At 44.5% G+C, this 3,474-nt stretch overlaps 1 long non-coding RNA gene across 2 annotated transcripts; it reads left to right on the top strand.

The window, feature by feature from the left end:
• Nucleotides 1-245: 245 nt before the first annotated feature.
• LOC127344186 (uncharacterized) lies at nt 246-3,474 on the top strand. Of its 2 annotated transcripts, none has more exons than XR_007877791.2 (3): nt 246-709; nt 846-952; nt 2,155-3,474. It is a non-coding gene; the product is annotated as an uncharacterized lncRNA (long non-coding RNA). The 2 variants fall into 2 exon arrangements; XR_007877790.2 differs by having other exon boundaries at nt 246-699.

Consider the following 3,474-nt stretch of genomic DNA (forward strand, 5'->3'; position numbering starts at 1 on the left):
TAATTAAAAAGTTTAAGCGTGTTGCCGTACCCGCCTGCTCAGAGCCTTACCGCGCCATGCTTTGGAAGCCGTCCGATCTATTGCATGTAGAGTTCATGTACGTCCGATCGGTCTGCTGGGTTAATATTTTGTTACCGTCAAATCCGTTTCTTCTGAAGTTGGCACTTTTCCTGGCCCAGTTTACAGGGATACATGGTCGAGTGAGCTAGGCGTAAATCGATCGGATCGATCTAAATCCGCACGCCTGTCAAAACTCGAAGCCCGTCTCTGTCTATCCAGTGTTTCTCTCTCCCGAACGGATAGGCATGCGACACCACGTCGCCAGCGACGGCGACGACCGGCCGGCTGGCAGACCAAGCCCCAGTGCCGTGCTCTCGCTCCTCCCTGTCTTCCTCTTCGGCCTTTTCCGCCCATCCCTCCTTGTCCCATGCTTGGGTGACCTCGGCGGCAACCATGGACAGTGCCGGCACCGCATCACGGGTGGTGCGGTGGCCGGTGGTGACGAGGCTAGCACCGAGACTAGCACCGAAACGGCCTTGCCGTCCATGCGGATGCCTTCTCCCTCGAACAGGCGACCTTCTGGTCGTTGCTGCGGACTCTGGCGGCAGCGGAGGCTCTTCTAACGGGACAGAGACATGAGCCACGAGAGATGCAAATATAGATTCAACATCTTTGGATCAATCCAATGGGGGCACAAAGGTAGTAGCAGGTTAGAGTATGCTATATGTACCCATAATTCTGAAATTTGATGTTCCATATGGATTCTTTTTTAGCAAAATACGGTGTATTTGTATCTTTGATATATTCACCGGCAGCTCTTTTGAGTTTACTTCTGCTTTGTCAAGTCCGTAAAAGATGTTGAGGCCAAGAATCTTCAGCTAGGAAGAGGGAGTAGAAGAGGAATAACAGGAGATGGCTTTGCAACCAGAACCAGCTGCTGATTAGAACACAAGTAAGCTAATTGATCTTTGACTTCAGTTTCTCTGGTATTTTAGACATCATTCTGCAAGGAGAGAAGGATATGCTTGTCGTGCACTAACGTTATTGCTAAATAATTAGCTACCATAGGGTTCGTTGGTGCCTGCACCCGATAAGTTCCCAAAGTTTTCTCAGATTTATACTTATGGTATTATCAATGATCTTGATCATCAGATGGGTGTATTGTATTTGTTGGTGAGGGGGAAGGGGTGCATTGTTGCCCATTGTGGTATCGTGCATTCTTACATTGACATGCTTAATAGCTGCAACGAGTTTGTTCAACATCTTAAGATGATTCAGATTCCTCGGGGGTGAGTTGAGCTTGCTGCTCAACAATTCAGCATTCGAATTGTCGGGTCTGATTCGACCGATCTTGCGGTCTATAGACCCTCTCATGGCACCTAACAAACCTGAGCTATCCGCCTTAATTTTTTCTCATTTTGACGAAAGGATATCACCTTTTCACCCAGTTCTTATGTTTCTGCACTATCTGCTGCTTTTCCCTTATGGCGATTTTTTTTGGGGTATGAAGTATGTCTGTGCTGATGGCGGTCAGTCTGGTGGTCGAGCTAAAGTTATCTTGGAGTATTGTTTTTACTGATATCATTATAGATAGGGTCCCTATATTAGAAATTTTGGAAAGAAAAGGTATCGTGTTTGTCTGCTGAAGCAGCAGTTGACAGTCTGAATAGTCTTTTATTTTTATTATTTTTGCTTTCAACCAGCAATTTCCTTATCCTTCTGTGCTAATCTAGAGTGTCTTTGTGTTATAGAGAACAGGCACGTTAACTTCAGGCCTCTACAAACCGTAGGTGCCGTACTCCTATATCCGTGTGACTTTCATGTGTCTGAATTAAATTTGACGGAGAGTCTTTGCCTGCATCAGTCTCCGAACCCTACACACTAACGGCTTAGAATTTTGGCACTGGGATTCTACGGATGGTCTGTACTGACCTGAACTTAGAGGGTGAACTTGGAGCTGGTCTCTCGATCTCCATAATATAGATCACTGTTATCCTTTCTGATTCATGTCTGGCAACTTTATCTCCAGTGTGGTCATTTTTTTTCTCACTTAACACTCATGAGTTAATGGTGTTTCCTACTTTATATTGATTCATGGGTTGAATTTTCTTCATGCAATCCATCGGAACTTAGTACTGCTTTCCTTTTTTGCAGGATGTAGATTCAGAACCATTTGAGACATCACCCTTCACGCCAAAGGAAATTGATGATGATGATGATGATGATGATGATGATGTGATCACATGAAGCCAGCATGGTCTAGCAGATATATCTTGCTCAGCGCCTTAGTTATTCTTTTTTACAAGGTAATGCTTTGTTTAGCAAACCAAGACATCACATATTGCAGCCTCCCAAAAGGAATGCTGAGATTACACAACGCCTTCCTGCAAAAACAAAGCGAAATGAGCATGAAGTTCCGTTTGCCTATATTAGAGTGATCCCAAAAGACGCGCTTGGCAACTGCATTAGCTTTGGCATTCTCAGCTCGAGGACCCTCGAGAACCAGCTCGGCGTCATGTCCTGTGTGCAGAGATTGCAGACAGCCTGCCAAGGTATGATCGACCAATGGCCAGACCGAGCCACCATAATCATTTGACGTTACTGTGTTGGGCCTGTTGGCAAGGCCCCAACAATCAGAAGAAAGGTGAGTTGGTGACATTGCTCCATCCCAGTGCTTTGACAGCTCGAACGCTACATGCCTCCGAGTCTGCCTTAACAACCGAATGAAAGAGCCTGGATATAATGCTTGAGATTGGGTACAAGGTTGTGCAGAGGAAACAATATTATTATGTACGCTCCTCTTGTGACCTTTATTAAGTTAACAACATTTTACAGAGAGAAGTCATCCATAGAGCAACACATTTAGCCAAGAGTTCCTCTTTGAAAGGGCATACAGTATTCATCTGGGAGTTGGCTAGACATATAAAACTAAAATCCCTATCCTGAATGTTGATAGCAAGGCCAGCGTGGAAGTGAGATTTAAAGTTTAAAGTTCTCGAGATTTGATGATCATCTCGGATTAAAAGCAGCACTCTTAAAAATAGTCGCCCCGTTGTGGCCTGAGTTCCCAATGCTCAAGAGACGTGAGCAGGTTGACTGAAGCTACCGCCTTAGCAAAAAGTAGAACATCGGAAGAGAATGTGACCTCCTAGAGCTGGAATATACCTGCCAGTCTTGTTGCTAGGTGCAGACCGTGGGCACAGTTCAGCGACGGGTGAATAGAGAGCACTACAAGAGAAATGCTACATAACATTTAATTGCCATTCTCTTTGTTTAGTTTGATCGGAAGAATAAAAGTCGATCCTCTTCATATCCTTACCAGGGATGACAAAGCTGAGCTCTTTATTTATGCTTCTTGTGTGTATTTTCCGTATTTAGTGTGATTGCAGACTTAACAGATCAACTATGTGGAATAGTCAACAATTTTATTTTGCCTATCAACATGGGCTTAATAAGCGACAATTATACAACTGA

Source organism: Lolium perenne, chromosome 3 (assembly GCF_019359855.2).
Source record: "Lolium perenne isolate Kyuss_39 chromosome 3, Kyuss_2.0, whole genome shotgun sequence".
Taxonomy (NCBI): Eukaryota; Viridiplantae; Streptophyta; class Magnoliopsida; order Poales; family Poaceae; genus Lolium; species Lolium perenne.